Here is a 23994-nt window from a genome sequence, read left to right on the forward strand (position 1 = left end):
CATATTTACTCCTTGAATTCTCATAAAGGTGCTATTATTATGTCCATTCTGATGGTGAGAAAACTGAAACAGAGATTAGTAATGCAGTTTGTCATTAGAGTTTGTGTTCAGTGTCTAGACAAAGTCTAGAGGCCATATTCAAGCCTTTCCATGAAAGGCGGCATTTTAGAAAAAAATTGTTCTCAACTTCCCATTTGCTCCCCTTACCATAGGCTCCAATATTTCAGTCTTTTTACTCAGAACTGTCTTGGGGTTTATATTTAAAACCTGTTTTGTGAAAAGAGCTGTTTTTCCTATTCTCACTTTTCCTATTTCCCCTAAGACAAACATATTATTGCAATTTACCAGATCTACTGAATATTATGTTGAAAAATTAGGGCTCATAAAAATAATACATGAGAAAAAATTTTAAAAACTATTAAATTTCTTGCAGTAGTGATTTCTGGAATTCGTATAACCTTAGTTGTTTATAACTCACTTTTAACATCCAAATCTAAGTTGTGGCACACTCACCATAACTACTTAAATAATTTTTTCTACAAACAATATTGTCTTCTTGGGGAAGCTAGACAATATATAATATGATTGATGTCCAGGTAGTCAGTCCTAAAGGAATAGCAGATAGTAAACATTATCTATTATAGCAGTAAATTATTTCAACACATTTTTAACTAAGAAATTATTTAGAAATAAATAATTCTGGTTGATTGATTTTGAAAGTAAACCATGTGTTGTTTACATGTGTTGGCATTTATCCAGTTTCCCTGAATATAAGAGTGAATTTTTTTTTTCAAAGAAAGAAAACCCTTTACTAATTAGATAATAATGAACATAATGAAAACAGGTGCTATAACTTTTTGAATTATGAGAATGCATCTTCAGGGCAAGCTCTGAAAAGAGGATCATAAGGGGAAAAATTATCTGCATATATTGTGAAGTGGGTACATGTGTATCCTGGAGATATATTCCAAGGCACACATTAGCAAAAATTTAACTGCATTTTTTACTATGATGGAAATAAAAAATACAAATCAAAATAAGTTTTAAAATGCCCCGTGTCTTTTAAATGAACTACTAAATGTAAATACATGCATTATGTGCAATAATGAGATTCTAGTTAATATCGTAAAGCTTTTCAAACTCATTAGGATGACAATCAAGAAGTAACTAAAGATAGCCCTATGATTTTCTAGAAGGCCAATGTGGCATTGAATCTAACTATCATATAGATCCTCACACCTCTGAGTGACAGCGACATCCATAAAGTCCTGTTCGCTCTCAGCACTTGAAAGCATAGATGTAGATGATATAGATTCTATTGCTTCAGCCACAAAGGAGAATAATTGCAGTCAGTGGGGGAAGGGTGGTATGCATGCTCCTCACATGAAAGGTTGAGAAATAGAAAAGATTACAGGGAAATTAAGGAGTAAAGAGGACAGGTCAGATGACTCCCTGGGTGAGCACCTGACTCAGGGTGATTGAGTAAACTGAACCTCTGCTGCGGGGGAAAACTTTTCCTGCCCTGTATCTTTCCTTCCAATGAAAAGGATGTAGTCGTTTGAATCGCAGCAATGGTTCTGAAGAAAAATGAATGTTCAATGTTCAAAACAGTCAAAACGATTACAGTGTGCTATCAACTGTTTAATATGTATATATTAATGTATGTGTTCATTATTTTCCAAAAAATTTAACTGTCATGTTTGAAAATAACATATGAAATCTGCCCTCCTACGTTATGGCTTGATACTAGATCGCTTCTGCTGTGGCACAGGCACTTAAATTCCACTTGTAATTATTTTTCTAAATGATTAGCACTTATTGTGGTTATTCTGTGGCTAAGATATGTATGCAAAATGTGGCTGCAGGATTTGCTTTTGTTAGCATACCCCTCCCCCACCCTGAAACCTCAAGGCTCCAGACGTTGACGCTAGAGAGAGAAAATGGATGTGTGTGTGTGTGTGTGTGTGTGTGTGTGTGTGTGTGTGTGTGTCTGTATGTAACCTTCAAGTTGATACAATGGTGATGATATACAAACAAAAAAAAAGGTAAAGCTTCTCCTTGACAGTGCCATTCTCAACTCATTATAATCATTTTAAAAAATCTAAAAGTAAGCAAAATGCTTTTAATTTAAATGGGGGTAGTGTTTTAACAAAGACTGAGTATTCAAACTGAAAAATTATTAAAACTGAAAATGGCACTTTTATTAAATAACTGTGATCTTCCAGCCATGTTCTTAACCAGTGATCTCCCTGTAGCAAAATGCACAGATAATCAACAACCCAGTCTGACAGAAAACTTGTTGGGAGATTAAATCCTCAAGGAAGGAGCCCATAGCCCCGGAGGAAGACTGAGTGCATGTTTCCCTGAGTCTTTGAAGGCTCATCTCAGTAGTCCCACTGCTAGAATGTGCTCCGTTGTCATAGCAACACCATCTCCTGCTTCATACAGGAAAGATTAGCTCTTACTGTGCAGAGGAGAGAATTTAGGGGAAGTCAGACTAATCCCTGGGTGCACTTCGAGAGAAAGGTTGGACCTCGCCTGAGGGATGCTGGATCTGCAATGATAGAATTGGCCTGCCACAGACATTGGTATTTAAGTTGAAGAGCAGAATTCACAGTAAGTGTCAGCTCCTCCAGAGTAGAATATTGATGAATGAGGTTTGTCTAAGTCTTGTTAAAGACTGTCCCATGAAGCAGTAGAATGACAGGAGGAGACTGATAAATGCCAATGTTTTCCTAGTTCAGTTGTTATAAGGTTTGACCAGATCAGAAACTTGAGGAAAAATTTTAGGTACTTTTGAAATATCCATCTAAAATCTCAGGAGCATGGTAAAATCAGATAAGCAAAAAGAATGTATTATATGCTTTTGGCATTTAATGTATTTACCCTAGATTGTTGTGCATTTAAACCTAAAATTCCATAAAGAGAGAGAAAAAATATTCACAGAAAAATCTGTATGTGTAAGCAAGTTGTATTTCTTCAACACCAAAAGTGATGAAATTTCATTTTAGGTTTGTAAATGTCCTTTTTCAATTATGCATACATATTTTAAAAATCCATTTAGAAGTATGCAAGTGGTGTGGTTTTTTAGTTCATTATAATATGATGAAAAGGCATTTTTGAGGAAAGAGCAATTAATGTAGCTATTCTGTCTGGTGCTGGTACTCAACTTTTCAGCATAAGGCATGTGCAATGTGTATACCTTTCAGGATTTTTGGTTGATTGCCTCAAATGGATTTTGTTCTGGGGGAATGTCTATGTCTATATGGGTTTGTTTATTTTCTTTTCGCCTTTGGTTTGTACTTATACAATTCCTTCCACAATTTTTATGAGGCATATGATTTTTAGCTTAGAAGCTAGGAACCTTGTTATGGATTTTAAAAATTTGATATTAGTATCTATTGTGGAGATATCTAGTCTTTCAAAAACTTAATTACCTCAAAAGACACTTTAATCCACATACAAAATTGAAAAGAATTTTTCCAAACTATGTAGATTTTACATATTATATTAATATATAACCCTTGTGTTTATGACTATCAGTGTGTATTCCCCTGAATGTATTTATTTTGTATTTAAAATAATTCATGATGAAAATTGTATCAGGCTACCTCCATGATACATGATGTTTTTTAATTGTTTCCATCATGTCTACATGTTGGTAACATATATTTAGAAACTGGGATTTTTTCCCCTGTGTAAAATCCTGCTAGTAATGTACTACACACTACAAATAACATTATAATCTATGCTAAATATAGCTATTATCATAAAAATATTTAATTGCCAATTGAAGTGTGCTGTTTTAATTTCTCAGAATAGAGAGACTTGGGTGTTGCTGCAAAAACAGAGCACAGATAACACATGCACTTCTTTTCCCTGAAACTTAATGCTAGAAGAGACCATAGGTCCTCGAGTTGAACAGGTATATTAAAATGTTAGATGAAATTATTATCTTCATATGTTAGGAAGTACACACAAAACCAGAAGGGTCATACTTTGCTTAATAGCATTTAGGTTGTAACTATGCAGAACCTGGTACTCTTAAGAAAATGGAGACAAAGCAGGAAGTCAGGGAGTCCCTCTCAATGAATGATCATAAATTATTCCAACAACCTCTTTTTGGTGATTTCTGTTAGTACTTCAGGACAGGACCTTTAAAAATTACAAAAGGAAAGAGGTAATTGTGTTCCTTTTGTCCTCCCCAGAGAACAAACAAAAGTAGTGTATCTCCCTTCATAGACTTTAGGTAGAAAGGAGAGAAACCAACGACTTTATTTCAGGAAGAGTGAAACTTAGAGGGTCGCTGCATGATGCAGGGAGCAGAATTAACAAAATAGGACTAGTAAAGAAAAAGAATAGCTAAGAAAAAAATGGGCACCATTTATTGAGATAACAGAGTAAAGTGTGTGTGTGTGTGTGTATATATATATATGATAATAATAAATTTTAAAAACGGTCAGGGACTTAGCCAATTTATTACCTTAACCAAAGATTTTCAATAAGTATTGCTAACCAGTTAAAATAAAATTTTATGTTTCTTAGAATTCTCCATTCCCTGTCATCTGTGCTTATGTCTTTTGAAAATACAGTGGTGGCTGACCTAGACACAAATGGCTAGTCAACTGAAGACTGGCAGGGACTTGTAATCTCTCTTAGGCAAATTTTGGTTTGGCCCTTCCTGCTCTCCTAAGGTATCGCTTGGGAGGACCAGGTCATCCTCCATAGTCAGATTCTCTCTTGAAAGGCAATGCTTCAGGAATCTGGGAAAGAAGTTCATCTATTCCGAACTGGTCTCAGAGTTTGGAATCGCATTTGGAAAGTCCAGGAGTCATTTTAAGAGTAAAAATCTTCAGGTCACCAAGGTCTTCTGAAAGCTCTGGGATTGGTAGGTGATATGGAAATGGTCTGAATTTTTGCATGGGAAACCAGAGTACAGAAAAGGGCAAGAGGAAGGAATGGGCAGGAAATTTACAACAGAAACCTCTGCTGGGGAACACTCAACAAGCCAACACATAAAGCATTAATATATATTTTCATAATGGTATAATGGTCTGTTAAATAAACTAAGGATAGTTTCTAAAACTGCCCATTGTGATTGATGGTTGATGTGTGTATTTTAAAATGTATTGAAAAAAATATTATTCAGCACAAGAGGTAATACTGTAATATGAACACGTTTTGTGTTAGCTTTTAAAAATCAAATTAATGTTTGATTTGACCATATTTGATTCAATACTGTGATACATTGTTAAGCTAGAAGGGCCACTTTAGAGAACGGTTAAATAGCAACAGTTTCTCCTTTCTTTCTTAAATTTTGGGATTTATGCTGCCATGAAAATTTTTTCTCCATATGCTGTAAGTTTGACTTCATATGTCTCAGGAAAATTATGTAAGATGCTAAATTTATTTGTTTTCTTAAAGTTGCATGTAAGCGAATTGATAACGTGATGTGTGGGGAAGGTAGCCAGAGCAATTGTTGAAATTAGGTTGTAGAAAGAAAAGAATGTCAGACTGGGATATGTTCTTTTGATGATAGATACTTTTGAGGGCAGATGGGGGTCAATGGGCATTTGTGAACCAGGAATGAAAAGTAGAAGGAGTGCTCTGTTAAGATGTATTTATTCTTTAAATGTTGAGTAAGGATAATAGTTGGGGAAGGCGGTTAGGACTAAGAACCTAAACTAACATAGAAATACTGGAAATTAAAAGTAGAAAATAAATGGAAAAGAAATCATAGGCATATAATCTATGGAATTTCATTTATTAATTTATTCAACCAAGATTTATTTGGCAGGCTAGGCTCATGGCAAGCAGTGACTCATGCCTGTTAGCCCAGCACTTTGGGAGTCTGTTGCAGAAGGATCACTTGAGGCCAGGAGTTCAAGATCAGCCTGGTCAACAGAGTGAGACTGTCTCAAAAAAAATTTAATACAAAATAAAAGGTGATTCATTTGGTTTCATCCAAATAACAGATGAAAGGATAGATGATAAGAAGGACAGAGCAAAATGCTGATGTTCAAGATTTCATAAAAACAGTCTGGTGAGCATGACCAATAGAGAATTGTATTATTTTGTAGTGGGCAGTGTGGTAAAGTAAGCACAGAAGATAGACTTGACCCACGACTGGGTAGCATTAAAGAAAGAACCTTCAAGACTGAAAATGCATGGGTGCCATTATAGACATAGGAAAGTCAATAGAAAGAGGGAGTTTTTGAAGAGGGTAGTGGTGGTAATGGGAGGCAGGAATGAATTTGATTTCAGACATCTTAAGTTTGATCTTTAAGTCTTTAAAAGCATATATTGCATTTAATTATAATAGCTAACTTACGCATAATGTAGATCATTTACAAATGTCTGTTTTAGATTACATTATTGCATAAAATTTCAAAGCATCTTCAGCATTCGTTGGACTACTCTATATGTTGTTTCCTCTTTAATGCTGGTATATATATATATGTTGTTTCCTCTTTAATGCTGGTATATAGCATTTAGAGTATTTAAAAACTTGTCATGTATTTTTCATTTAAAGTATACAAACTCCTAGTATAACAAAAAAAATTGTCTTTTATTACTGGAGTCTGACAGTTCTAAAATTTAATAACTTTTAATTTGGGAACTTTTATACTTTTGCTTTTGGCATTGATATACAGTAAAAATAAATTTGAGGCAAAGGAAAAATGTATATATCCAGCTGAGTTTTGGGAAAAGCATTTTGTAGTAATTATCCAATTAGTTAAAGATAAAAGTATTTTCTTTTCATATAGATAATTGCTATAATTTTATATCATTGTGGTCCTGAAATGATCATAATTATAATAATTACAATAACAACCTCAACAATTAACAGTTGTTTGATACTTTATAATTTTTAATTGATAGAGAAATAAAACAATTCTAACAAAAGATCCCTCTGTACCTATTTAAAAGAAAGAGAGATAACACAATATTTTATGGAGTATATTAAGTGACATAAAAGTGACTATGAAGTCTGAACAGAATTTCATACACATACACAGTAAAGTGAGAAGAATGAGCAGTCACAACTTCTCTATCTTCTTGATAGATATGGATGCAACTCTTTTTATTTATCCCATGAGAGAGACCCCTAAGCTAATTCTGGAGGTATACATTTATAGTTTTAATGGTCAGAAGTCCTCAGTCTTGAATTGGAAAGTCAAAAGTTTGGGCCTTTTATTCAGGCCTATATGTTTTTGAGAAGACACACTAAAGAGGAAAACACACTGAAGAGGATACGATGAAGAGGCAACTGCCTCCCTGCTTCAAAGAAAACTTATCCTTTAACCCTTACACTATGCACCCTTTAATTTACATTATCTCATTGAACTGTCACAACACTGTAAGATACATACAATTACTATTATGTCCCAGATTTATGAGTGAGGAAACTGATACTAAGAAAGATTGAGAAATATTTTAAAAGTTATATAACTAATAAACAGAGGCTGATTCCAGCTCATTCTGCACCTCACATTGTCATTTCTTAAGATGCATTGTAGAGAGTCATTCTTGTATCCTACAAGAAAAGGTAAAGAAAAAATTGTTTTTATTGTTTTTTCTTGGGTACCCATGTATAGCTTTGATCTCTGTAAAAATAAGCAGATTATTGGTCATAGTCTGTTATCTCACAAAAACTCATCCTATTCTAGGAAGAGGAAAATTATAAAGATGATTGGAGCTTTAATAGGGAAACTACTATCATAGGATGCAAAAGATTATCCATTCGTCCATCTATACATGCATACATACATATTTGCATACATACATTAATTCGTTTATTTGTCATTCATTCAATGAGCATTTAATAAACCCCTACTATGGACCTGCTTTTGCCAAAGCACACTGTAAGTACATGAAGAAAATCAGAGGCTTTCTCTCCCTTCAAAGATCATACTACCTTCCTTGATGTGGACGAGGTACTGGGCTAGCTACTCTTTAGACATGAACTCATTTATTTGTAACTCGTGTACTGTAGTGTAAATCCTACAGCTGCCCCTGTTCTCCCTATAAGGAAATTAAGGCTCAGAGAAATTACATGCAAACCACACAGGTTGTGAATGACAGGACTGAGTTCTGATTATATGTTTTTCTGGCTGCAGAACTCATGGTCTCAACCACAGTGTGATTCGACCTATTTCCCTAGTGTGAAAAATGTCATGATGAAGATTAGTGCAAGATATAGTGCTGGCAGAAAGGAGAATGTGAGGACAAGTTGGCAATGATAGTCTGGGAAGACTTTAGCACATGAGATTTCTCTTATTTGTAATATGGAGATAACTAGTTCATGGAATTGTTTGGGGAATTAAAGGAAATAACTAATATAATGGAACTTGCTGCACTGGATGCTTAATAACTGAAAGCATCCACTCACTATCACTTATCTCCAGTTTCAGTTTCAATTACTGGTCACATTTCTTTTTCTTGCCTTTCTTCCATCTTTGATTGGTGTTTCAGAAGCATTTAGTCTATGAATATACATTCTACCTCTCCTACCCTTTACTTAAAATTTTGGAATATGATTAAAGATCAACAGACAACTTTTCAACATTTGATCATTCATGTGAATCCACTAGGATTCATAATTGGGATAGGAATCGTGAACATATTCCTCTCAACTTTAGAAAATACCATCATGTTTCCTGGCATAGTTTAATTCTTTACTTGCAGATAGAAAGGGGTTTGGTGGGAGGGATGTCTTCAGAGTTTTTCATCTGGGAGAGGGAGCCATCATTACTGGCTAGGGAACTTGCCTTTTTGTGTATGTAGCCTTATTCAAAGATTTGATGGAATGGGTTGCAGAGACGTGTATGAAAATTAGAGTAAGGAAAAGGCAAAGTGTATAGTCAGCTCTTAAAAAGAGTCAATGAGATCAATATCTGAGCCTAAACATCAGAATTTACTAAAGTATATTCAAAACTTTGTATTTATAGAAAAAGTCTTCATTTTTGCTCCTGACTTCATGCCTATGTATAATTTTATATTGCTGCCTGAACCTGTATTTCTGTAAATCACATGCATAACTTCATGCAACAGAAAACTGTTTAAAGATTATTATTTTGTTATAGAATAAATTATATCCCATACCTTTAGTTAAATCTATCTATAGCATTATAAACTGTAGCCCTATATAATAAATACTAAGAACAATAATCAACATTACAATATGGCTAAATATGATTTGTAGAACAAACCCAGGGTGTATTTTAAAAGTAGAATAAGAAATTAACTTTGATTGATACTGTCTGTAACTTCCAACTTTGTCTAATATCGGTCACTCCAACTATGAAAAGGTTAAAACTTAAAAAGGAAGAAAAAAACCGAAATTCTATAATGCTTTTCTAATGCTTTGAAAGAAGTTTAGAAATTTAGAAAATCCCAGAGGCCACGACTTTATTAAAGAATGCTGCAAATGTGAATCCACTTCTTAGAAATTGCTTTAAGCATGTAAGAAATGTAAGGGTGATAATGAAATGTTTTTTTTTTTTTTTCACTGTAGCTAATAAGGTCCCCATGGATAACTATTTCCCATATCAGGAAAGAGACATGTGCTTCTTTTAACACCTGCCACATAGAGAATATTAAGGATTTTCTTTGCCTTTAGTTCTTTCCTCTGTCTGCCATTCTTCACAGTAGGGAATGGGGGGAAAAGGCCCAAGAATGTGATTTTTTTCACTTAATTTTTGTTACAACTTCTCACAGCATTGTTCCCAAATTCTTCTCTTAAGCTGAGAATTTTAACCTTTTACTTTAGCCTTGCTTCTTTTTGACCTCAAGACTTGATTTTCTTAGTGGCTCATCCTATCTTAAAATTTATGTCATAGTTTTTATCATCTCAAGAAAAGTAACAATGCTGGGACTAACATTATTAGTAACTCTTATTTTAAATATTTGGGTTCAGAGGAAATAGTAATTGAAAGCAAAATATGTGTTATTGGACCTTCAATAGAAAACTTGATTTATAATCTGGTATATTTTTTCATTATGTTTTTTCATCCTAGAATAGTTTTGATTATCAGACAAAATTATCTGGAGTGTTCGTTGCCAACCTAAATGTTCTCTGCACCCATTTCCAATATTTTAGAGAACAAATAGATCTTTTACTAATTTTACAATAAAAGGACACGAGTACAAAATATATTTCTGACCAAATTTATATGAACAATTTTCACATGGGATTGCCCTGAATTCTGGGCTGTATCATTGTCACCAGAGCATATCTCACATGGTTCTTTTTGCTGTTTATCCATCTCACATGGTTCTTTTCGTTGTTTATCTTCCGTGATACTTAAGTTAGAAACACAAGGAGATTCCATTAAATGATACAATTGACTCATTTTTCATTGCTCTGCAGCATAGGAAAGTGGAAAGTACACAGAGTTTGGTTTAACACACTATCTCTGTTCGTATCTCAGACTCACCCTTCCACAGTGGTTTGCTCACCCATGTACTAATGGGCTAAGAACTCCTGCCTTGCATGTTGTTTTATTTCAAAGTTCAATGGATTAATAAATTATATTAATAAATATACATTTATTTTAAAAATACATATTCATCATTGAAGCATTTTTCCTCAGGAAAATGGCTTCAATCACCTCAAAATAGCTTTATCCTCAAAATAGCTTCTATCACCAATATAAGATTAATAAAATATTACATATTCACGTGAAGTATATAGTCATGAAAAAATTCCAAAAAGTACCAAAATGTATAAAGAAAAAGGAAGGATCCCCTGTTATTCACTCCCAATCTACTGTGCCCCCAGCAATAATCTCCATTAACAGTTTGGCACGTACCTTTCCAAACAAGAGAGATAAATAGATCAATCAATAGTTTTTATTTAAAAATATAGTCACCAAAATTTTGGACACAGATTCTTCTCAACTTTCAATGGGATTGCATCTCAACAAACCTATTGTAAATTGAAAATATTCTAAATCAAAATGGGTTTGATATGCCCAAGGTACTTAACACCATATCTCAGCCTAGCCTACCCTAAACATGCTCAGAATACTTACATTAGCCTACAGTTAGATGGAATTATCTAACACAAAGCCTGTTTATAATAAAATGTTGAGTATCTCATGTAATTTATTGAATGCTGAGCTGAAAGTGAAAAACAGAATGGTTGTATGGGCGCTCAAAGTACGGTTTCAACTGAATGTGTCTTGCTTTCACACCATCATAAAGTCAAAAAATTGCTAAGTTGAACCATTGTAAGTCAGGAACCGTCTGTATATGTTTTTCATTTTTATCATGATTTTGAATCAGTTGTTGGAAAGAACATTTTGCCAATGTTTTGCTGATGTTTTCATTGTGTTCAGCTGTTACTACAAAAGAACTAACAATTTACAGGCTAAAGAAAAGTGGAATGGGATTGACCACACACTTATTTTTTTGGAACCATTCATTAATTGTGGCATGGATTTGCTGAAATGACAAGTAAATGCACATCTTAACTTTATACAGAAATGGATGCTAAGCCAAATAAAGACTTGCTCTTAAAATATTGCTCTGCAAATGTCTGCAGAGCTGAAATGTGTAAATTAGAGATTCATTGAAGTCTGCTAGCCAAAAGTGAAAATGAAAGTGCTTTCAGCTTGCTAATTAATGCTGCATGTGGAATTTGCAGGGGAAAAAAAAACGACCCAGACCTATGAGCAAAAGCAGTGATCTGGTTGTCTTTTGACAACCAGTGTCTCATTCTATTATGCTACTCAATATGGAACCCTTAGTAATAAACCTGTCTTTTGTCCCCAGCGTAGCCGCTTAAAATTAGGTGACATATTCTCTACCTTGTTATTGTGTGACAATAAGATGAGGGAAAAGAATATCCAAAATTGATCAAATTCCAGAATAAGACATAATATAACTATATTATATAGCTGTGATTTTAATGTTCTGATTTGTATGTTGTTTATATATTTTACATTTTGTTTCTTTTATGATACATAATACTTTACATACTTATGTGATACATGTAAGTATTTTTTACATGCATAGAATGTGTAATGATCAAACCTGCTTATTTGGGGGCACCCATCACCTTGACTATTTATCATTTCATCACCTTGAAAAGGGTAACATTTCAAGTTCTCTGTTCTAGCTATTTTGAAATATACAGTACACTGTTGCTAATCATAGTCACTTTAGCCTGTTATCAAACCTTAGAACTTATTTTTCTATCTAAACTGTAAGTTTATACCCATTCATCTACCTCTCTTCATTTCCCCTACTCATTCTAACACACTTACCCACCTCTGGTATCTATCATTCTATTCTCTATCACCATGATATCAAATTTTTTAGCTCCTATATATGAGTGAGAACATGTGGTATTTATCTTATTATACCTGGGTTCTTTGACTTAACATAATGACCTCCAGTTCCACCCATGTCACTGCAAATGACATGATTTCAATCTTTGTTATGGCCAAATCATATTCTATTATGTATATGTACCATATTTTCTTTCATTTGTTTACTGATGGACACTTAAACTTATTCCATATTTTTGCACAATAAACACGCTAGTGTAGGTATCCTTTTGATATACTGATTTCCTTTGGATGGACATCGAGTAGTAGGATTGCTGGATCATATGGTAGTTCTATTTTTAGTTTTTTGAGAAATCTCCATGCTGTTTTTCATAGTGCTTGTACTAATTTACATTCACACCAACAGCGTATAAGTGTTTGCTTTTCTCCACATCCTTGCCAACATCTCTTACATTTTATTTTCTGTGAGAGCCATTCTGACTGGGCTAAGATGATCTCTCATTGTGGTTTTGATCTGCAGTTCCCTGATCATTACTGATGTTGAGCATTTTTTCATATACCTGTTAACCATTTGTATGTCTTCTTGTGGGAATTGTCTGTTTATGTCCTTTGCCAAATTTTTAAGACATTATTTGGTTTTATATTGTTGAGTTGTTAGAGTTCTTTGTGTATTTTGGGTATTAGTCCCCTGTTGGATGAACAGTTTGCACGTATTCTTTCCCATTTAACAGGTTGTTTCTTCGCTTTGTAGTTTATTTCCTTTACTGTGTAGCGCTTTTTAGTTTAATATAATATTATTTGTCTTTTTGTTTTAGTTTCTATGCTATTGAAGTCTTAGCTGTGAAATATTTGCCTAGACCAGTCCTGAAATGTTTTCCTTATAGTAGTTTTCTTTTAGTAGTTTTATAATTTGGGGTAAGTTTAAGTCTTTAATCCATCTTGAGTTGATTTTTATACATAGTGAGATGGATCCAGTTTCATTCTTCTGCATATGAGTATTTAAATTTCCCTGTACATGTATTGAAGAGGGTGTCTTTCCCTAGTATATATTCTTGGTGTCTTTGTCAAAATTAGCTGGGTGTAAATATGAGGATTTATTTTGGGGTTCCCTACTCTGTTCCATTAGTCTATGTGTTTATTTTAATAACAACACCATGCTGTATTGGTTACTATTGCTTTGTAATATAATTTGAAGTCACATAGTATGATACCTCCAGCTTTGTTCTTTTTACTCAGGATTACTTTGGCTATTCTTCTCATTTTTGGTTCTATATGAACTTTAAGTTTTTTTATTTCTGTGAAAAATGACATTGGTATTTTGATAGGGATTGTGTTGAATCTGTATGTTGCTTTGAGTAGTATGGTCACTTAACGGTATTAATTCTTCCTTTTCATGAGCATGGATGTATTTCTGTTTGTGTCCTCCTGTGTTATTTTAATCAGTGTTTTGCAGTTTTTCTTGTAGAGACCTTTCACTTCCTTAAGTTTATTTCTTGGGATATTTTGTAGCTATGGTAAGTGGAATTGCCTTCTTGATTTCATTTTCAGCTATTTCACTATGACGTACAGAAATGCTACTGATTTTGGTATGTTCATTTTTTACTCTGAAGCTTTACTAAATTTGGTTATTAGATATAATAGTTTTTTGGTAGAATCTTTGGTTTTGCTAGATATAAGATGTAATCTGCAAAGAGAGACAATTTTACTTTCTTTGTTTTTGCAATTTTGATGCTATTTATTTATTTATTTTTAAGATCGAGTCTCACTCTGTTGCCCAGGCAGGAGTACAGTGGCACAATCTTGGCTAACTGCAACCTCCACCTCTCGGGTTCAAGCAATTCTCCTGCCTCATCCTTCTGTAATCCTGAGTAGCTGGGATTACAGGTGTTTGCCACCACACCCGGCTAATTTTTGTATTTTTAGTAGAGACGGGGATTCACCATATTAGCCAGGCTAGTCTTGAACTCCTAACCTCAAGTGATCCACCCACCTCAGCTTCCCAAAGTGCTGGGGTTACAGACATGAGACACTGTGCCAGGCTGATGCCATTTATTTATTGCTATTGCCTGATTGCCTTGGCTAGAACTTCCAGAAATACGTTGAATAGGAATGATGAAAGTGAGCATCCTTGTCTTGTTTCATATCTTAAGGAAAAAGCTTTCAACCTTTCCCATTCAGTATGATGTTAACTGAGGGTTTGTTGTATACAACTTTTTTTATGTTGAGGTATGGTCCTTCTGTGCTTAATTTGTTGAGAGCTTTTACTATGAAGTGAGGTTGAATTTTATCAAATGCCTTTTCTGCATCTTTTGTTTTTTTCCCTTCATTCTATTGATGTGATGCATTTTCTTTTTATTGATTTGGTACATGAAACCACCCTTGCATCCCTAATATAAATCTCACCTGCTCATGGTTTATTATCTTTTTGATGTGCTGTTACATTCTGTTAATTAGTATTTTGCTGGGGATTTTTGTATCTCTGTTAATCATAAATATTGGCCTGTAGTTTCACTACTTGTCAAATTCTTGTCTGGTTTTGGTATCAGGGTAATATTGGCCTTATAGAATGAGTTAGGGAGAATTTCCTTCTCTTTGATTGTTTTGGAATAGCTTGAGGATTAGTATTATTTCTTCTTTATATCTTTGGTAGAATTCATCAGTGAATTTATCTGGTCCTGGTCTTTGCTTTGTTGGAAGATTTTCATTACTGATTCAGTCTCACTACTCATTACTGGTCTGTTCAGGTTATCTATTTGTTTCTGATTCAATTTTAGTAGGATGTATGTTTCCAGAAAATTATCCATTTCCTATAAGGTTTTCGATTTGTTAGTGTATAGTTGTTCATAATAATGTCTGATGATCTTTTGTATCTCTGTGGTATCAGTTGTAATGTCTCCATTTTCATTTCTGATTTTTTTTAAACTTGAGTCTTCTATCTTCTTTTCTTGGTTAGTCTAATAATTTATTAGTTTTGGTTATTTTTTAAGAACTAACTTTTGGTTTTACTGTTTTTTATATTGTTTGTTAGTCTCTATTTCATTTAGTTCTGCTCTAAACATTATTTTTTTTCCTTTTGCTATTTTTGGGTTTAGTTTATTCTTGCTTTTCCAGTCCCTTGGGGATCGTCATTAGATTGTTTATTTGAAATCTTTCTACTTTTTAAATGTAGGCATTTATTGCTATAATATTCCCTCTTAGTACTACTTTTGCTATATACCATGAGTTTTGGTATAATATGTTCCTATATTCATTTGTTTCGAAAAATTTTTAAATTTCCAACTTAATTTCTTCATAACCCAGTGGTCGTTCAGGAGCATACTGTTTAATTTACAAGTATTTATGAGTTTCCAAAGTTTAACTTGGTGTTGATTTTTAGCTTTATTCCATTATGGTCTGAGAAATACTTGATATAATTTTTAATCTTTCAAATATTTTTAGACTTGCTTTGTGGCCTAACATATAGTAGGTCCTGGAGAATATTCTATGTGTTGATGAGAATAGGGCGTATTCCGCAGTTATGGAATAAAATGTTATATTAAATGTCTGTTAGGTTTCCTTGGTCTAATGTGCAGTTTAATGTTTCTTTGTAGATCTGTCTAGATGATCGGTGTAATGCTTACAGTAAGGTGTTTAAGTCTCCCGCTATTCTTGCTTTAGAATCTATTGCCATATTTAGACGTCTTTAGATCTAGTAATATTGCTTTAATGAATCTGGGTGCTCCATTGTCAGGTGCATATATATTTAGAATGTTTATATCCTTTAGCTGTTTTATCCTTTTATCATTATATAATGACCTTCTTTGTCCTTTTTTTTTTCCTTTTTAGTGTTTTTGACTTTAAGTACATTTTATGTGATGTAAATATAGCTATTCCTGCTCACTTTGGGACTGTTTGTTGTTGCTTTCTTTTAGGGGGGCAGCAGGGTCTTACTCTGTGGCACAGGCTGGAGTACAGTGGCATAATCTCTGCTCACCACGACCTCCACTTCCTGAAATTCAAGTGATTCTCATGCCCCAGCCTCCTGAGTAGCTGGGACTACAGGTGTGCACCACTACGCCCAGCTGATTTTTGTATTTTTAGTAGAGAAAGGGTTTTGCCGTGTTGTCCAGGCTGGTCTCGAACTCCTGGCCTCAAGTGATCCACCCGGCTTGGCCTCCCAAAGTGCTGGGTTTACAGGCCTGAGCCACCGTGTCTGGCTTTACTTTTAGTTTTCGTGTGTGGAATATCTTTTTACATCCCTGCACTTTCATTCTATAATGAGTCTTTACAGGTAAAGTTTATTTTTTGTGGGCAGTTTGTAGTTGGATTATTTTAAAAATTCACTCCACAAGTCTATGTCTTTTAGGATGAGAATTTAATTCATTTACATTCAAGCTTGTTACTGATGTGTGAGATTTTGTTTCTGTCATACTGTTATTTTCTGGTTTAGTATATTCTTTGTTCCCTTACTTTTTCCTCATTTGTGTCTTTGCTTTACCAGTGATTATTAGTTACTATGTGTTTTCATGATGGTAAATGCTGTCCTTTCACTACTGGGTTGGGGACTGCTTTGAGCATTTCTTGTAGGGAGAGTCTAGTGCTAATGAATTTCCTTTGCTTTCAATTGTCTGGGAAAAATTTTATTTCTCCTTCATTTATGAGGGATAATTTTGCTGCGTATAGTATTCTTTGTGATTTTTTTTTCTTTTTAATACTTTGAATATATCATCCTATTCTCTCCTGGCCCATAAGATTTCTGCTGAGAAATCCATTAGTCTAATGGAGTGTTCCTTTATAGGTGACCACATGCTTTTCTCTTGCTGTGTTTAGAATTCTCCATTTATCTTTGACTTAAGATAGTTTGATTATAATGTGCCATGAAGATCTTGTTGCATTTTATCTGTTTGGGGATCTCAGAACCTCCTCTATCTGAATGTCTAAATCTATTCCTAAATTGGGAAGTTTTCATTTATTATTCTATTTAATAAGTTATTGAATGCTTTAATTTTCTCTTTGCCTTGTGGGACTCCCATAATTTTAATACTTGATTGTTTTATGGGTTTATCATATGTCACAAAAACTTTGCTCATTCTTTTTATTCTCTTTATTTTTTTCTGACAAGGTTATTTCAAAAGACCTGTCTTCAAGTTCTGGGATTTTTTTCTTCTGCTTGATCTAGTTTATTGCTGAAGCTTTCAAATGTATTTTTTATTTTATTCAAATAATTATTCAGTTCTAAAACTTCTGGTATTTTAAAGTAATATCTATCTGTTAAATTTTCATTCATGTCCTGAATTGTTTTTTCTGATTTCTTTGTATTGTTTTTCAGATTTCTATTGTAACTCACTGAGGTTCTTTAGAAGCAATAATTTAATTTCTTATTCTGGGATTTCATGAATTTCTTTCTGATTGGGATCTATTGCTGGAAAAATATTATGTCCCTTTAAACGTGTCATACGTTTTTCCTTTTGCGTGTTTCCTGTGCCCTTACGTTGGTATCTCTGCATCTACTATATAGTCATTTCTTCCAAATTTCTGAATTTGCTTTCATCAGGGAGGACTTTTTCCTGAATATGTACCTATGGTGTTGGTTGAGTAGGGCACTTTGGCTTGGATTTTAGATGTGTGCAGTAGTGTAGTCTTTGTAAAACTTTTTTGGCTGTAAACATCATCAGTAGTATCTGTGATTTTCCTAGTGGCTTAGGGTGCGATTGCTATTGGAGGCTGTAATGAAATTTTTCTGTGGGCTAGAATGCCAGGAAGGCCAGTCTTTAGGCCCCATGGTGACAGCAATGGGCTGAGATGCCTATCCTTGGGTCCCAGAGTGGTGCACCCTGGTGTTATTTGGTTCAGGTGAACCGATTCTTGAGCCTCCAGGTGGCTTACTCCAATTCTGGTAGATAGCAGTGGGCCAGGTGGGTGGGTTCTCAGGTCCCTGGGCAGCTAGCATGGCATGGGTGAAGGTAATAGGACAACCATTTGGGTCCCACATGGTGAGTGCTTATATTGGCAGTGGGACTGTGATGAGCTAAGTGAGCCACTCTCAACACTCACAGGTGCTATGTGCGGGTAGATGCCAGCTGTGGTGGTAGCAGGGTGGGTAGTCACAACCTCAAGCCCCAGGAGGAGTGTTCATGTGCATTGGTGGTGGACTGGGCTAAGCAATCTCTTTGCCTCCAGACTCTGTGCTCTGGGATGGGAAAAGTTGGGCAACACTGGGCCAGGTGAGCTCATCTTCTGGCCTCCTGATGGTGTGTATGAGTGTCAGCATGGTAGGCAGGGGTGGGGTGATCCCCAGGCCACCGTCATAATGCTTAGGTTGTGGGCAGCAGTGGTTATGCTGCAGCCTTGCCACTGGATAGGGTGGTGCTACCTTCAATGGCAACAGCCTAGCCTGGTGGTTAGGGAATGTGCACACCACTTGCACCTAAGCTTTAGTAGATTTCATACCTAAGACCTGCTGTCGTAGCTGGCTTCTTGCTTGCACTTTCTTTGTGCTTTCCCCTTAGACGCAGTGATGTTTGGTGGTTGCTCACACCTAAGTCCCAGAGGCAAGAGCCAGGACTTGTCGAGCACCTCAGCTGCAGCACCACTGGAAAGCGGAAGAGTGCAGTGTGTTGCCACTGGCACTCTAAAATGGCAGCTTGTTGGAGCCCCTTAGATCTCTGGGTGATTTTGGGACCCAGTGTGAGCCCTCTCTCTGGGGCAGTGCCATTGTAAGGTCTCCCAGCAGCTCCCTTTGTTGGTTTCAGGACCTATGAAGAGTCAAGGGGCTTTCCTGTGGCTCGGATTGCCACAATCCATGGTGGAAGTGTGGACTGTTGAAGGTTTCTCACTTACTCTTTCCTTGTATTGAGGAGTCTCTCTTGGCATCCGGTACCCAGTTGATTTCAGGTGAGCAGATGCCTTTATTCCTTCTCCTTTAGGTAGTTGCTGTCACTTTCATATTGAATTTTAGCGTTTTCTCTTGGATAGTATAAAATATCTACTCACTATCTTGGTTCTTCTTAGTGAAGGAGGCAAGTATGAAATGCCTCTAGGCAACCATCTTGAAGCTTGTCTACAAATTTTTTATGAGGGTCTACCAAATCAACAAGAAGTTAGTGGATTATTGCTGGTCCTCAAAACTCAGTTACTTATCCATGACAAGATATGTATGGGACTTGGAAACAAGCAATGATATATCTGTTGAATCTAATAATAAATGGGCTTGGATTTTGCATGTCTTTTCTTTACATTTCATGCTCAAAGTTGTTGCTTTTGTTTTGTTTTGTTTTACAAACTGCTTATCCATGATAAATTAGAAACACAAGACTGGACTCTTCATCACGGAGAGTTTGAGAAGCACTGCAGTAGGCGCTAGATACAACAGAGAACAAAAACAGACCTAGCCTGCTCTCTCAGAGCTTGAGTCCTTGGAGACACCCAGATATTAATCAAATAACAACTCCCCGGTGATTTTGGTATTCAAACTGAGATAAGTGCCCTTCCTGAACTACTCTTCTCCTCTCTCCACCCCTTCCCTTTTATTTTCTCATCCATTCCACCCCCTTGTGATCCCCTATCCTGCCACCTCTCTACCCATTCATCTCTCCTCTCCCTCCCTCCCCCCAGCATGACTTGTTCTCCCTATTGTCAACCTTAATCTTTCATTTTTTTTACATATTTTGATTTTTATATCTGACAGTCAATTTAAGCAATTGAGTAAATAATCATATTTTAAAATTTTACTTTTAATTGACAATAATCACACTTATGAGGTACACAGTGATGTTTTTCCATATATAGTATATGTAGAATAGATCAAAGTAATTGGTATATCCGTTATCTAAAGCATTAATTATTTCTTGGTGTTGAGAACATTCAATATGCTCTTTCTAGCTATTTGAAACTATATATTATTATTATTAACTGCAGTCATCCTAGAGTGGTATAGAAAACTGGAACTTATTTCTCTTATCTAGCTGTAATTTTGTATCCATTAATAAATGTGTCTTCAATCAACAAATACAAAGCTATTTCAATATTCCCATGTTTGAAGAGTATAATATTCTCTCTTTGACTACCAAAGAGTATATTCCTATATCCCTTTTCCTTTGTCCCTTCCTCCTTTCCTTCCTTTCTTCCATCCTTCTATTGAGGAATTTACTTAGAATCTCTTGAGCCCTAGATATGTGGCGAAGATTAGGCCTTTTGTCCCACTATATTTTCCTCTCCATACCCCTAGAAGAAAAAATAAGCAAAAGAAATAAGAGAATTTGAATTCATGATTCTTTGAATATTTAACCTAGTTTTGCTGTGTCTTAGGATGCAATTTCCTTGCATGTATTCTTTAAAAATGAGTAGATGTTAACATGGCTTTTGAAAATTATTTAGAATATCAAATATAATTGGCACTGCTCATTTTTCTAAAAGCCCAAAAATATAATCAAAATGGAATTTTATTTAGATCAGTACTTTACTTTGACTTTAAGATAGGACTCATTATATAAATGAAGAAACAGTTTATTTTCTGAAGCATAGAATCACTGAATTATAGTATATTTCACATTACTTAATAACATTTGTAAGTAATAGTCGAAGTGATTTGTGTGTGAAAAGTTGTGGAACTTTTTCCCAGTTTAATTTATTAGTTTATTTTAGTTTTTGTCACTGTATTTATTATTGAAAATTGGTTATTATATTGTATTGGTTATATCAAATAGTACTTTAAGGAAAAATTATTTGAATAGAATTTTTAAAATCTCACCTCTTGACTTTGTATTATCTAGAGAATAATGCTCGATCCACACTATAAAACATCTAAACATTTCATCAGAAAACTAGAGATATAGAGCATAGTATCCAATAAAGAGAAACTTTCTACGCCCTCAGAGATGTTCATGTATGTCATGGTTTCCTCCCATGGCAGGTATTTGCAGTATCACCACAGAGTTGGGAGACATAAGCTCATAGCCTGGAAAGGCACACGGTTGAGAGAAAATGCCACAGATTATGGAGTCACCTGCCCCTGAGTGTTAAGTGTGCTTTGGCACATAGACCATCTGGAGAAAGCCATTCAGTCAGAAGCCCAGGATATGCCCCTGTGACATTAGATAACCTGGGCTTGCTTTGAGGATTGATAAATTAGTACCAAAATATAATTTTTAATTACTCTTTAATGGCACATAGTATGTACTAATTAAATAGTAAAATTTTTATGTGTGTGAGCTACTTCAAATAATTAGGGCACAAGTGTGTCAATTTTTGTAAGAATGATGTGTCCCAATAAGGGAGACAGTGATTTAAGGACCCAAGACTAGAATGTGCAGAACAGCTAGGCCATAAAGAAACCTCACTGAGTTTCATACTGAGACATTATATAGTTTATTGTCCAAACCAAGATATATTTGAGAGCCAAAGGAGGGCATGATTAATAATTATACTGAAAAAATAACTGTACACCAAGACTGTGTAAGGTAGACCCCACACAATTCCCTTATCTTTTATGTTTCTACATGTCTCCCTGCTTTGGCTTTCTCTGATGAATTTGGCTCAAGAGATTCTAAGTAAATTCCTCAATAGAAGTATGGAAGAAAGGAAGGGGAGGAGGAAGGGACAAAGGAAAAGAGATATAGACATATACTCTTTGGTAATCAATGAGAGAATAGAATACTCATCAAATTGGAATATTCCATGTTAGTAGTTTCAGCTTTTCAAATTTTACCATGCAAATGAATCTTCTGGGAGTCTGGTTAAAATGCAGATTCTGATTTAGTAGTTCTGGGGTAAAGTCTCTGATTCTGTATTTCTAAATTCACTGGTCGTTTTGATGTGGTCATTGGCCCACACCTTGAGAAGAAAATGTTAGTTCAAATTCCAAGAGATGAAATCCTTTGGCCTAATTCATGTTTCTGGTTTGGCTGCATTGGCTATGTGTTTGACTTGTTTGATGGCCCTTCGGTCAGGTGCCTGCCTTTGCAGTTTCAGCCTGGAGTAGTTGTGTGGCTATCAATGCAGTAGGATGTTGGCATGTTAATTTGTACTAGAAGGGAGCATAGAAATGAGATGTATACAATCAAATGGTATATTCAATGTAAGTCATTGTTCTGTTTAGTTTAGTTGCATGGATAACCACTGGGGAAGAATCCTGGAAATGTGCCATCAACAGTGAACACTCTGAATCAGGTGCTTGAAAGCTCAGTAAATGTTCTCTCTTTGGCTTAAGTAAAGAAACAGGGATTTTCCAAATAGAATCTACTGTGCTTTATCCAAGGAAAGATTTTATAGATGGCCATGCTTATGTGACATTGGTGCAGCAGCATAAAACATGGAATGGGGTTGAGGGGAGGTACTATAACCAGCTCTTGATTAATTAGCAGTAATCACATTGTAAGAGCTCTTAATTTGGCATTATTCAAAGAGTTTAAATTGACACAGTTAGTACAGTAACAGATTAGTTTTTCTTAATGGTCAACAAAGACAGATTTTTAAATTTTGATTTGATGAGAATTCAATATTTTATTATGACAGAAACAGTTTACATGAAAATGAGTATATATACCACTACTATGAAAAGGATACTCATTATCTGGGAATGCTTTCTATTCTTAGTTGTGTTTTTTCCTCAAATCAGTCTGACATTACTTCTTGGCTATCCTCTTACTATAACTAAAATATCCACAAAAACACAATGTTTTCCCTTCTTTTTTTTTTTTGAGACGGAGTCTCGCTGTGTCGCCCAGGCTGGAGTGCAGTGGCCGGATGTTTTCCCTTCTTTCATTGATTTTTTAAATTCTATTTTCATTTGGTGACTTGCTGTATATACTGCTTCTGCTTTATGCAAAGAAGTATTAGAGTAAGGTCCTCACTACCTATGACCATTTGGGAAAATATGACTTACATGCATGAAAAAATTATACAATATAAAAGTTTTGGGCTGTGAAAATCATGAGTTTAGCAAATAGAATAAAGGTGGTTTCGAGTCATTGATTTATAGCTTTAGGCATTTGCTGAATATCTACTATACACAAAGCATAATGCTGGCTTCAAGGCACACAGCAATGAAGAAAAGCCTAGCCTCTGTCCTCCACCTGTTTGTAATTTAGTTGATTTGCTCCTCAGAGGAAGAGATGTTCTCCTTAGAGGTTTATTTCTCCTTCTCCGGTACTTCCACACATCAACCCCCAACAATTATCACTTAATTTTTGATAATTCCCAGGATATTTCTTGCTAATCCCATGATTCCTGACCCCAGAACCCTTTACCAAATACCTGTTCTCCAACCCACATGAGAGCTCCCTACTATTGAGCTTGTTCCAAGCCACCATCATTATCACCTTTCATCATCTTTCTCCTCTCTATCCTCCTCTCTGTTCTTTGCTCCTGAGTTTACTTTCTTTATATTCTACTATTTCTATAATCCAACTCTTTCTAAAGCCTGCCTTCATTGAGAGACAATATAACATAGAGGAAAGAATGTGGAATGCCACACATGTCATTAAGTTCTAGTGTTGCCATTAATTCATCATAAATGTAAAGTTAATTCATTTTCTTCCCCAACATAACATAGCATCTGTCTTTTTCAGGCTCTTTTCACAATACCCAAACATGTGTTTCCTGCTGAGATATACCAGTAGAATTTAGATGGAAGTTTATTTTGGAATTAGGAAACCAGTTTCTAATACTATGTTTGTCACCAAAACTTTTATTGATTTTTCATTCTTTAAGATGTCGATAA

At 35.0% G+C, this 23994-nt stretch overlaps 1 protein-coding gene across 12 annotated transcripts in view; it reads left to right on the forward strand.

Annotated features, from left to right (window-relative positions):
- The window catches only part of LOC105498504 (nucleolar protein 4), a 395811-nt gene that overhangs the window by 175021 nt on the left and 196796 nt on the right, over nt 1-23994 (forward strand). Inside the window, exon 1 of one of the 12 annotated variants that reach the window (XM_011770703.3) lies at nt 2045-2616. The exons of 10 other annotated variants lie outside the window; for them this stretch is intronic. The gene's annotated coding sequence lies outside the window, so the exon portion shown is untranslated. Of the gene's footprint in view, nt 1-2044; nt 2617-23994 lie in introns of those variants that run through there. One more of the 12 variants, XM_024786694.2, reaches the window with a different exon arrangement.

Source organism: Macaca nemestrina, chromosome 19 (assembly GCF_043159975.1).
Source record: "Macaca nemestrina isolate mMacNem1 chromosome 19, mMacNem.hap1, whole genome shotgun sequence".
Lineage (NCBI taxonomy): Eukaryota > Metazoa > Chordata > Mammalia > Primates > Cercopithecidae > Macaca > Macaca nemestrina.